Source organism: Triturus cristatus, chromosome 8, assembly GCF_964204655.1.
Source record: "Triturus cristatus chromosome 8, aTriCri1.1, whole genome shotgun sequence".
Classification (NCBI taxonomy): Eukaryota; Metazoa; Chordata; class Amphibia; order Caudata; family Salamandridae; genus Triturus; species Triturus cristatus.
This window is the reverse complement of record NC_140591.1, coordinates 799,491,756-799,504,704: the sequence shown is the minus strand read 5'-3', so window position 1 is coordinate 799,504,704 and position 12,949 is coordinate 799,491,756. Positions and strand designations below refer to the sequence as shown.

The 12,949-nt window shown below is 46.0% G+C and overlaps 1 protein-coding gene across 4 annotated transcripts in view; it reads left to right on the top strand.

Moving 5' to 3' along the window:
* The window catches only part of LOC146805099 (CD99 antigen-like), a 262,650-nt gene that overhangs the window by 119,414 nt on the left and 130,287 nt on the right, over positions 1–12,949 (top strand). The gene's annotated exons all lie outside the window — the stretch shown is intronic.

Sequence of the window (12,949 nt, the reverse complement as noted above, 5' to 3'; positions counted from 1 at the left end):
CCAAAAAAAACCTCAACAATGATGTACTTCCGATCTGCATGCTCAATCCTACCAATTCCAAATACCCTGCAAAAGTCCTCGATCTCCTTGTTAATTTTCTCTCTAGTTTTATTTATTGCTGCCGGATTGATGGTCCGATCCCCCCATTCCTCCTGGGAATAAACTCTGCCCACAGAACATTTCACTCTGACCACTGATGCTGATTTCCTCTTAAATCCTCTTTCATGGATCGCATCAGTACCAACCCTTTCTCCACCACCAAGTCATGCTCGCCTACATGCAGCCTTAAAACATCTGGACACTTTCCTGCCACTAACATTTTGTTTAAACATTCCAACAGCTCCCTCCAGTGCATGCACCTCTTGCCGTTCCATCACACTTGGAACAGGCTGGAATCAAATCCAAATTTGCTCCATGTCTTCTCCGACTAGCTTGTCTTTCCACCCATTTTACGAACGACCAACAATCAATATGAACAGTCCTGCGGCCTCCAGGCCTTGCACTCAACTTGAAACACTGTAATAGAAATTGAGAATATGTTAATGGCTCAATAATCCCCCTTTCCCACCAGAACATATCATCGGAAACCTTCAGAGGACCATCTATCCAGCCCCATTATGTTCTTCTGACTCCAACTTCTCCTACCTGCCTCCATCGGCCTCACTATGCGGAATGAATGTGACCCATAACATCTTGCGTCACACCCTGAATGTGATAGCCCCTAGCGCAAAATGGCTAACAGCTGGAATGGAATCACTGGCTTACCATCAGCATGTTGTAAAACTCTCCCCATCACAAACCTGGTCCATATCCGAAGAGTGACCCCCCTCACATGATGGGGAGAAAACCTTTCTACTGGATAATTCCGCAGCAACAGCATCCTACCCTGTCCCCTCTGGCCTGTCTTTGACCTGTAATAACATACTTCGAGCCCTGCGCATACAGTCTCACTTCTTCCCAAAGTATTTCCCAACCCAGCAGCTCTGACACCCGAAATGCACCAAAGAACATCCAAATCATCAAAAACAAAACAGCTTTGTCATCCCTGTGACATGCCGCGGGCTAACTACGGGTGAACTCACAAAATGTGAACCAAGTCAGTGGCCTCCTCTACAGCCCATCGCATCTGGCCTCCTCGGGCCAATCTTCCAGCATCCTCCTTCCCAGTTATCCTGCCAATGGAACATAACCACAAAATATTTTCCCCATTAACTCTATGCCCGCCAGCTTCCCTGATATCGTGACCCTTGACAGACATTTCTCAATCAATGACCAGATGAATGGTACTACATCCTCTCTCTCTTGTCCCACCCCTCCTGCCTCATCTGTGCCCCGCTGTCCAAGAATTCCTTCCAAGCTTAAGCATATGCCTGCCTTGTATACACAACCAACAACCCTACCACCACCTGGAGCATTCTCTGTTGCCTACTGTCCAAAGCTCTTGTGGCATCTGAGTCCTGTCTCTGTCTGCTTCCATGGCCGGCCCATGGAATCTCTCCCACTGTGAACAAAGCAAGACATCTGCAATATCATTGTCAATCCGGGAACATGTCTCACTCTAAACAAAATGTCATACATCAAACACTGTTAACACAGACCCGAAGCAGCTTCAACACCTGCGCATCTCTGGCCAACTGCCGGTTCACCACCTGCCAAATTGCCATATTACCAATCCTAAACATGGCCTTGTGTGCCAGCACTGCCCCCATAATTTCACCATCACAACTAAGGGAAAGAATTCCTGGAAAGTAATACTCCGTCCCCCATGTTTCAATGCCAGTGACCATTCTTACTCACACCTCTTCCCTTGCCAATACAGACCAAACCCCACCTATCCTATGGCATCAGAGTAGATCTATGCCTCCCAGTCCACCACTCTGAGAGTCACCAGTGGCATTCCATTGAGTGACTCCAAGAAACACGCCACATCCGCAAATCCTCCTTTACCCCTGCTGACAACTGTACATGGTGATGTGGCAAAGGCAATCCAGATAGTGATAGTCCCAGATGCCTACAGAAAGTCCTCCCTGCGTGCACCACTCAGAAGGCAAAGTTAAAATGCACGAGAACTTTCACCTTGTCTTTAGCCAACATGGACTCCAAAAGCAAGTGCTCGTGATTTTCCTATCCACCTGAACTGTGCCTTCCATAGCCACTGAATCAGTTTCCATTCCTAAGAAGGACTGCACCCCCATGCTGGGGCCCACTGTCTTCTCTGGTGCCAAAGGCATCCCCAGGTCCTCTATGAGCTCCTGAAAACTTAACCAACAGCTGCTGTCTGTCCAAGGAACAGGGGTTGCCGACAAAAAAGAAATCATCCAGATAACGTGTGACGTATTTGTGTCCTTTGCACCATGAGAACAGCCACTGCAGAAAAGTACTTAACCATTCAAATAGTGCACAAGAGATAGGCCACCCCATTGGCAGCACTTTGTCCACGCTCAATCGTCCATTAAATTGAATACCCAACAGCTAAAAATCTCCCGGATGTACTGGCAGCAAGCGGAAAGCTGACTGGGTGTAACTCTTAGCCATTTGTGCACCGTCTCCCACCTACTCCACCAAGGAAAATCCCACATCCACTGACACTGAGACCTGATCTTCTGGAATAAGATCATTAACTGAAGCAACTTCTGCCCATAAGAGGTGTTTTATCACCCTAAATTGCTCTTTTTTCTTTTTGGGTACCACCCAGTGGGGGACACAATCAAGTCAGCCATGGGCCAATCACCAAATGGGTCCACCATCCAGCTCTCCTGTATCTCTTCGCAATTTGCTCCTCACCTCTTGTTTGTGCGCACTCACTGATTTGAGGTTGTTCACCCACCTACATACCCTTGGGCCTTTGTACCCCTGTCTGAACCCCCAGCGCCACCAATCCATCAGCATATTGGCGTCCTCCTTGTGGTTATTTTGTTTTAGCCAAAAGGCTAGCCTCTCTAAATTAATTGGTGTATGAGCACTGACCCCCAGGTCCCTGTCTCCTCTGTCCCACCCTGAAACCTGTTGTATGTCTGTGCTTCTGGGCACCTGCCAGCCCTTGCTGCTTTTGACACTGCCCCAAGTATATCACTGTGTGTCACCCTAGCCTCACAGCAATGGATAAGGGCATTTGCAGTATTCTCTCATGCACAAGCCTTTGTTAGAGTCCCAACATGCTCATGTCTGATTATTCTGTCCCTTGCTTGTTGCTCCCAACCCTCCACAGGTGGGATGGCCCTGAAAGGGATGGTACACTATTGGCAACGCACTAGTAGTAAAATTGGTCTTCCCAAATATGGCTTGCCCATCGTATGTTGCCATAGGTCGGTGTTGATCTCCCCCATTTTGCCTCAGGATCTAGTGCCATGTGAGTATGAAACTCATCGTGATATTAGGCTCAGACATAATATATAATAATTAATCTAGGCCTTCCGTATCACATCCATATACTTGAAGAGCGCCACACATCTCTCTGGGGGTTTCTCACCGTATACACTAGTTATATTAAGAAGGCCACTGTAAAATTTCTATTATCAAGGACACCATCGGCAGCTTAGGTAACACATACTCCTCCTCCTCCTCTTTACTTGCCCCTCAGCCCCCTGTGCATGAGTTTTGAGCATCTCAACATACTCCCCATTGCATATCTTCCCTTTGGTGGTTAACATTAGGTGCACGCCTAAAGGCTTGGATGCCCCCATGTATGGCAGCTTTTTGATCTTCAGTTCTTACTTGTCTGAACCATCTGTCGTCTGTTTAGCCCTCCCATATCCCGCCCATGCTCTTGTCTACCTCTTTGCTCGCTGCCCCCAGTTGCCCCCAAGGATCCCACTTTTACTCCCTCCTCAGGTGCATTAATGCCTTGTTTACTGTCTCCTGTGTGGCTGCCGTCTCTACTTTTGCCCCTGTGCTGGGCTCCTTCATGCCTACCCCCATATCTTTAATGTACAGGCCCTTCCTCAGCTTGGTCTCACTGCTCTCCAGCATCTCTCTTGCATCCACACCATCCTGGAGGCGTTTTTCCCGTCCTTCATGTCCTTACCTGGCACCAAGGTCGGTGCCTGCTCCGGAGCCTGCCACCGCGCCAGCTGTCCTCTCCTCTGCAGCACACCTTGTACTCTGCTGTGCTGTTACCGACCAGTGCCTGTACCCTGCAAAACACCGTGCACAGCCTGACTAGCTTCCCTCCTCCCTGCCTGACCAGTTCCTTGTTGCCACCCCCCAGTCATCATGTGCTTTGTGTCACCCGAGGTTACACCGAACACTCCCACGGGTTGCACTAACAAGGTAACCCTGGACCTTCTTTGGTCAGTGGTCGTTCTGTCCAATGACGCAGTCCTGCTGGTCGCACCTGGCCCTGCCTTCGCTTCTCCTCGTGTAATGGAGCTGCATAGAGCACTCCTGAGTCCTACTGTCTTTTCATATTGCCCCATGCAAATAAGGGAAGAGGCCCGGTGTGCTGGCACCTATATCTTGCATAGTCGAGGATGCCCCCAACACAATCTACTGTGCTCCACACCTTGCCCTGCCTGCATGCACCACTATGCACCCTGCGCCCAAGCCAGGCTACTTGTCCCTGCCTTCTGGGCCCCCCTTCTTGCACCCGCTAACCCCACCTTCACTGACTCACCCCCGCTCTGGCCTGCTCTGGTGTACACTCTCACCGGCCTTTTGCCCAAATGTCCTGCTGACCAGCTTCTCCCGTAATCTGGTTGTTGCTCCCTGGACTCTCTCCCTCCCCTTTGCACTCTTCCCCCTCAATCCAGTCCAAGAGCACTGCTACCAGCGCTTAAGCCAGGCCCCTTGGAGCTTTGCTACATCCTACCCCACTGTCTCCTCTCTCCTGCTCCCTGTTGTTCAGCGTCTGCCTTGTCTCCCTCCCCTGAGGCCTCCTGTCCTTACTTCTGCAGGGACTCTCTCTGTAGCCACCCCTCGCTATCCAGGGATTCCTTATTCCAGCATCCCCCTGCTCCTTCTCGACCTGCTCCTGGCTGCTCTGCCTCACATTCTCATATGCCTCCTTCCCACTGTCCACTGCAGGTGCCTTTGCCTCTCTGCTTGGCTCCTCTTTGAGGCCTGGCTTCCCCCCTCCTCCCAGCCTCCAAGGTCACTCCCGGCATGTGGGCCAGCCCCTGCCCCCCACAGCCTCCCATTCTTGCCACTCTCTTCAGTGTGCCATGCTCTATGTGGCCGCTCACTGCTGTTCCCCTGCCCCCTTGTCGATGTCACACATGCTCCTTCTTGCCCTGCTCCGCTGCCTTTCTCTGAGGGGACCTCATCTGCCTTTTATGACGCATGCATTACTCCCGCTCGGACCTCCCGGGCTCATTCTCGGGCCGTACACTTGGGCGGCCCTGTTCGCTCACCTTCTTCTGCCTAACTTGATGGAGCAATTGTGCCCAGCATGGTGATGAACAGGCTAGCATCGTGGCCGCAACACCGTCCGACACCTGCCATTGCCGGCGGCCTCGTCTTCTCATCTCACCTGCTGCCAGCAGGTCCAAGCATCCTGCCTCCTTCAAGAGCTGTAAGGTTTGCACCACTTTCTCCTCTGCATGCTGCTACAAACTATAAATAAGTATTGGCATAGCCAATAGGTCTCGCCTTTGGGACCTTATAAGTGTTTAGACATGCAACAGTTGATATTGTTGCACCAAGGATATTGTGCTGCATTAAATTTAATATATGCAGAGGCGCAGAATCTAATACACTATTTTTTTTTACCATTGTTCCATGTGAGGAGGGACCATGACTCACAAGAGCCGGCCCCTCCTCTTCCTCAGCAATCCTAATAAAGTAACATATTATTACGCTCTGCACTTCCTCATACACAGGTTATACTATGGCATCGTTTCGTGTTTACCGTGTAAAGATATTTATTCAAAAGCAGAACGTAAAGGGTTAAACTTTTGCCGCGAGGTAAAGCCACATTGAGGCCTCGTGACTATGAGCAGAGTTGTTTCTGTGTGTAAAATCATCGTGACAGCCAATGCCTGAAGCACCAGAGTCTCCCGTTTTCACTTTACCATGGCCATATGTGCAAGCGGATCTCCTGGTAAAGTTGCTCTAAATAACATGTTATTGGGCCATGTGTATGTTCCCCGCCATGGCAATACTACGCTAGCTACATGCATGTGTGTTAAAATCTAGTAAAGTTTGTAAGTCTGCTGAGAATGCAAATAACGGCTTCCTTCAAGTGACTGGCATGACAGGGGGTGACGTCTCTGTGACAAAGCGATCTCGCTGCATATCGTCTACCATATGTCCACCACCTACTTTTAGGGGGCTTGTTCCCCTCTTGCGGAGGTAAAAGTGGTTGGAGGGGTGCAAACGGGTGGCAAAAGCTGATTGGTGCTAAAGCTGCAGAAAATTAGAGTTTGGGAAGAGAATTGTCAATTTACTGGCCTTTTCTGCTCACAAGCGCTGGAAGTAGGGGTGTGGGGTTGTTGCAGCGCCTCTAAAACAGCCCTGCTGGAGTTCAGAAGATGAATGAGCAATAGATGCCTTTAAATTGTGTTTTTGTCTTGTCCCGTGTTGTGCGTCCAAAGAGAAAAGTCAAATGTCACGCTAGTGACATGCACGTGCGGCAGCAGGCAACAGTGAAAGTGATCGCGCTGGAAGGGAGGCAGATGGCAGCTGCACGCCTGCAAGTGAGTGGCAAAGCTGGCGGCTGCGCACGTGCTCGCGCACGGACACGCATGTTTGAGGCCAGCAAAAGCGTGTGGCAGCACTTTGAAAACCGACACACTAAATTTCTCGCAGAGCAGCGCATGCGCTGGCTCAGCGGGACCTAAAAAGGGCTCCACAATGCAAAAAAACCACACAGCTCCTAATTCCATCCACCGTGTCACCTACACAGAAAATGGTGGCTGGCAGATGAAATGGACGGAATTATACCTTGAGCTATTGTAATAGCCCAAAAGCGCAAGCAGTCGCTGGATTTCTCCACTTCCCCAAACCTCCTGGGGCGCAGACCTCCCCATGGTCGGCTGCCCCCTAAAGGCCATTCTGCAGTACTGTGGTACAATGTGCTTATAGAGAAGTTAAAGTGTAAGGAAACATTAGTAGGAATAATCAAATATATATAAACAATAACATTGCACAATTGACCTTTTCTGATGCAAAGGAAATCAAAGTTTTAATTATGAGGGAAAGTAGTCCTAAGCAGGTCTGGCGCTGCCCTTCTGCTGTTGCTCCAGTACTAGCATAGCCTCTAAATGGCATTTCCAGAAATGTGACAATTCTCCTCAGACATTTATAGCTACTGCATCAGGCACCCATGGGCATCACTCCTCTTGTATGGCTCCTACATTCTTTGCTACCACCCCTCTTCGATGGAACTTCAATAAGCGAGGGCCATCAGAGATAAGAAAAGGCGAATCTTATAAAACAATTTTTCTGAAATTATTGTTAGTTTAAGAGCCGCAGTGAAGGTCTTGGGATGAAGCTCTTTTTGCCTACTGAAATCTCGGGCTTGAAAGAAGCTCCAGCACCAGCAAATAGAACAAATCACAGTGACTGGCATGAGCATGCTCCCTTGGGGGATTTCTGAGCAAACTATGCCACTATCCACCATTTTGGATTGGGATATGCGCTTAGGGAAAATAGCCATGTGTATTATGTGATGCTCCCTTCAGCGATTCCTGGCTTTTTGATTTTTTGGCAGCCTAAAAACCAGCATTGGGAAAGAGGTCTCCCATATCTTGGTGACCTTTTGACTGCTTTGATTGCAGGGGTGTGTCTATCACTAGTCCAGCAGATGCAGTAGCACCAGGACCCAAGGATGATGGGGACCTACTGCTCCCCATTTATTGCTGCCTGTTACTCTTCAGAGGAAAGAGGGGAAGGGCATATGCCTTGGTTGGGTTAGGGCCCACAGTGCCTTTACTACTGTTTGAGTTTGAGCGCTACTTGTACAGACGATTTACATGAATGTGTGACGGTATTTGAATAAAACAAGCCGCCAATGTTGGAACAAAGTGGTCTGAAAACAATATCTTGAGGACTATACTGGAAGATATTTTGTGCGTAAGGGAAGCAAGTTCATGTAGAAACTATTATAAAATCGATTGAAACAGCCAAACTGACAAAGTATATCATGGGGAAAAATGAGAAAGATGAAGGATTATTTAAAGTACATACATATGTCCACGAACCTTGGCTTCTTGAGTAACATACTACCTGTCGTATAGCGCTTCAACGATCTGGTGTAGTGAGTGCTATATAAATGCAATTACAATACATAAATAGCAGGACAAAAAAGGGGCTGGGCTGCCACAGTTGGGTTAGAGCCTGTTTTCATCCTCTTCCTGAAGGCCAAATTATTACTTCCTGTTCGGAGTCCCGTTGGCTGCGTATTTCATTCCCTTGAGGCACAGATGGCAAGAGAGCGGCCTCCTGTCTGGCTGGCTTTTTTGAAACTGGTAATGAGCCAGACGGTCGCAGAGATCTGGGCTGAATATAGTAACTATTTTTTTGGCTTGAAGGTATGCCGGTCTCCTCTGATACAATGCACGATAGGCAGTGCATAAGCTTTATAATACGTTCATTTTATTAAAGGTGAGCCAATGCTCATTCATAGCAGAAGTAGTGTGAGCTTGTTTGAGGAGTAACCGCGCAATTTGAGCGGTCAGACTTTGTATTCGTTGCGGTTGGCTTTATGATATTTCCCAGATATAAAACATTATAGTAGTCGTATTGAGAGAATAGCTTAGGATTCTGTTTTCCAGCAGTTTATTGGTAGGACAGGATGGGTCTTTGAAAGGAGCTTATTGTGGAAAAGTATGCATATATAACATAGATGCCAACATTTTACACAAGTAAGGTGGGAGAGTATGAAAAAATTGTTGGAGGAATGTATTTTGCCACATAACATCTATTGAAGCAGAGGCAAGTTGACATAGGAGAGAGCAAAAATTAAGACATTGTTTACTTCAAAATCGAGTCTCCTGCCTAAATCCGGTGTAATGGCATGTATGATATAAGTTTATTGATATTTAAATCGAGTAATATTGTGCTATGTGTTATGACTCCAAAATTTCTAGCCAAGGAAACTAGGCTCCCCAACTGGTGGGTCACCAAGTTGTGAGCTGCACGTCAGGAGGAACCCCCTGAATAAATATTTCATTTTTATCGGAATTGACCCTAGTGCATTCTCAGACATCCATAAGACTACTCTGTGTATCTCTTGCTTTCTCTCTCTTGATCTGTCTCTCTGGGTTTATGCCACAAATGTATTCTACATTCACGTCCCAACAAGTGTATCATTTCATCTCTTCAAAGCATTTTCTGATGGAGGGAGCAGGTCCACCCCATGCAGGAGCTTTGGTGCTTCATTGCCATTTGCTTTGTTAATATGAATGAAAAAAATTCTAAGTGGATATCATTGGACCGGCTAGAATGACTCGCTGTCACAAAGATCCTAAGCACACGTTTTGCATTCTCGAGATACATGCTGTGCATCATCCTCATCCTGCCTTCTTGTGGTTGGGTTCAGAAAAACAAGTTTACAAAACTGAATAGTTCGACATTCTCTGTTGGTAGAGTCACTATAAATCAATGTAGGTTTTTGTCAGGTCATAGAGAATGACACCAAGACTGCAAAAATATTTGCCATTTTTCTGCCTGTGTGCTATGATGAACAAGCCTCCACGGAATTTTTGCTTGTAAGGTCATCATCAGTATAATTGAAGAGAGACTTTCACATGGTACTACAGCAATTTTTTGCGTCAAGCCCAAATCTTTGGAAACACATAGAGCTGGCGTGTCATACAATAACTTTATGACTGAGTTGCAAGAAGCTGAGACAGGACTGCCATTTGTTCAAGTAGAGCTGTGGGCAAATCAAAATTTGTTGCTGCCACCCACTTCTCATCTTAAACTTTCAGTGTATTAGGGAAATGAGAGTTGTAGGAGGAAGGGGATTGAGGGGGGATCAGAGGAAGGAGAAAAATAGACCTCAGAACAGTGTTCACTGTACTTGTTCTTAGAACCAGGTTGGAAGGAGACTGCTGCAAGCTGCTCCTGTGCCCCTCTGAAGGTCAGTGCCCGGGACTTTGGTCTAGCTCACCCCTTGTAAACACCGGCCCATAGCAGGGAAAGCAGTGTTTGCACAGACTTATACATTATTAATTTTGGACCATGTCTAGGACAAATCTGGCATGTTGTGCCTGGCATGTTGTGCCACAGCCGAACACTGTTCCTAAGTTCATTCTAATCTTAAGAAAAGTCCTAACACTTACAGCCTCCAACTCCGATAACCATCATGATTTAAATTTGTGCATGTAATGGCTGATGAGTGAAATATTGCTGTTTCAAACCCAATGGAATCCGAGCACTACCTAAATTGGCAGCTCTGATGGCAAAAGAATCACAACTTTATACAAGGACTCCTAATTGTACAATAAAAAGTTGCTCTTGACCACACATCAAAGTGTCTTCGCAGCAGGCACTAAAAGCAGTTTACTTTGACCCCGCATAGCTGTTCAAATTTTAAAGAAACAATCCTTGTTGAAAATCTTTGAAGCATTTCAGTGATGAAATAGCCCAGGCGCAAGAAATAGCAATGTTAATTTGGTATGGTGTAAAAGCCTGGTGTCTCCTCAGTAAAACACTATGAAAAATCTATGAAATGAGTCTCATTTTGCTCAAGAACAATGTTACAGTTAAAGAAGACCAACAGCATGATGTAGACCCTTATCCTACAGCATACCAGGCTTTAAAAAGGGGATGGACTTCAGGATCCCACTTTAATCAAGGGGAATGAGGAACACATTGGAGAAAATGACCAATCTGACTCTCCCTCGAAAGACTATTACCCTCTCCACCATTCCTTCAGATGAGGGAGCCTGTTGCTGTGCAGTGTTACAGAAACTTCATACCTCTATGCAGTAAAGGTGGAAGAGCAGTCTTACTGCTTCCTGGCTGAAACACTCATCTTGCAGGAGGGAAAATTAATAATTAACAACACTTCTAGGCCACTCCATCGACTCAGCCCACTACTCATATCATTGGCCCTGTGCAGGCACTTTTAGCTGAGCATGTGCAGTTTCTGTCCACAAGCCCAGAGTGACATAATAAATGCACCTTTTGATAGAAACATTTATTAGGTCAATGATCAGAAAAGGATAAAGAAAAATAGAAAAACTGCAAAAACCACAGGGTCATTAACATCTGTTGTGAACTTTCTACAGTGGTACTTCTGTGTCCTGCGGATCACAAGGGTGATAGGAGTTTTGGCACAGAAGGCTACCTGCAAACGTTGCCCACAAGTTATGGACCAGAACTAAGGGTGTCCCAGCGCCACCGGTAAGGGACTAGGACTTTACTGGCCCCACCTCCTCACCATGTCAGTTCAATTGGTATATAGAGGATTTTTATTAATAATGGGGACATTAGCTTGGATCAATGAAGGCAGCAAATTACCTAGTCCTGTCTAGTGGACTGAGTATATCAACAAATAGAAGATCCCTAGACTAGTGAACCTTAATAAGTGCCAAACACAACCCTCATGTGCTGGGGAGGTTCAGACCCTATGGACGAAGGCAGCCATCAGAGAAGTACCCCTGCATGAAAGAGGGTTGAAGTGTATTTTTCTAAATCTGAAAAGATGGCGTTTTCCCCCCAGATCTTGGCTTGCCACTTTGAATTACTACATAAAACGACTATTTTCAAGATAACTTTACAGGATGGCATTACTTTGACTTAGGTAAGTAACTTACTGGCAATAATGAATCTCAAAATTATGTTTTTGGTAATTTTATGCAAAATGAGGCCTTGGATTAGGCTCCCTAGACCCTCAACTAGAGACAAGAAGCCTGATGGATTACAACTCACGAACCACCTTCACACGAGGGTGGTGCTTTTTCGGCAATGACCAGTCCTTTGAGACTCACATGATTATTTGATGTTAATAGGTTCTGTATCTCTTTTCACCCTGAATGGACAGACACATGAATCCACACTATATATATATATTTCAAGACTGTATTAAAAATCAATGCACTATTCTAGTACAGATAATGTGTAATGATGTAACTATGAAAACCAACAATATAGTGAAAATGAAACCAACTAATAAGCAAAATATTAAAAAGAACTGCAATATTGTAACAGTATTAAGAAGATCATTGCACAAAATGATTGAACCAGTCTTTGTTTACCACCCCTCCCTCCTTGTCATACTTAAGATGTTTTAGCACCCAAAGTGTCTGAATGAGTTTCTTGAGGGTGCCTCTAACCCTAGGTTTTAGCAGAGCAAAGTACTATACTTTGAGAAAGTAATTCTGTGTCTCTGCACTCAGTTGTGGCATTCCCAGTAAGCTGTTAAGGCCAGGTTCGCTCCCAAAAGCCTGTTCACCAAGGGTGTTTACTGCCCAGCTTGCCTTAACCAAGTCTCCAAGGAAGTCTGAGGTTCTCCTCTCCGCCTAATACTTGTCTGCAGCATAGTTAAATGCACTTTTATGGGTATTTTGAAAAGGGCTGGCATCCCAATTGATTGTCAAATGCAAGAATTAACATATTAATCTTGTTGCACCTTCACTTATGTTCTAAAAAAAGATTATAAATATGGATGGAATGCTAAACAATGTCAAACACTAACCCCCAGTCAGAGATTTAGGCCTAAATCCATTGTTTGTTTGTTTACCACCGCATTCTAGTTTGGACCCACCCATATGCAAATCAGTCTTGTGCTCCCCACGGGAACAGATTGATAGATAAGGGGGTTAAAAAAGAATGACATTTTAGTAAATAGGCTTTACCAGCAGTAGATATGCATAAGGTTGATACTAAAATTTGCATATTGTCATATAGGTGCACTGATTCATCTTCTGCGGGTGTTCACAGCACTGAAACATGGCAGACATTCAAGCATGGGTGCATATTTATCGGTTAAATAAATGTGGGAATATACTAATTTCAGCTTAATTTTTCCACTATACCCAAAATAAATATGGATAAATACAGA